The sequence below is a fragment of the Octopus bimaculoides genome, chromosome 9 (assembly GCF_001194135.2).
Source record: "Octopus bimaculoides isolate UCB-OBI-ISO-001 chromosome 9, ASM119413v2, whole genome shotgun sequence".
Classification (NCBI taxonomy): Eukaryota; Metazoa; Mollusca; class Cephalopoda; order Octopoda; family Octopodidae; genus Octopus; species Octopus bimaculoides.
In genome coordinates this window covers 47,362,660-47,363,050 of record NC_068989.1, presented here as the reverse complement: position 1 = coordinate 47,363,050, position 391 = coordinate 47,362,660, and positions in this window count along the sequence as shown.

Sequence of the window (391 nt, the reverse complement as noted above, 5' to 3'; positions counted from 1 at the left end):
GAGAGAGAGGAGTCAGAGATAGTGCAGGAGAAGTGCAGGGCAAGATGGAAAGATTTGACAAAAGAGAGGAAGGAGTCTAGATGTTCGCGGGAGAGTGAGGTCGCACCGATACAGTCGTCAATATAACGGCCGTATAGTTCGGGAGTGGGACTAGTGAAACCTGAGAATATTTGGGCCCCAACGTAGCCAACGAACAGGTTCGCGTAGTTGGGGGTTGTTCTCGTTCCCATGGTCACTCCCGTGAAATGCTGGTAAAAATCACTCGCGAACGAGAAGCAGTTTAGTGAGAGGACAATTTCGGCCAGACGAACGAGTTTCGAAGTGTCGGGTTGGGGATTAGGTCGAAGGTCAAGGAAATTCTGGAGTTCACGCAGCCCCTTGTGGTGAGGGA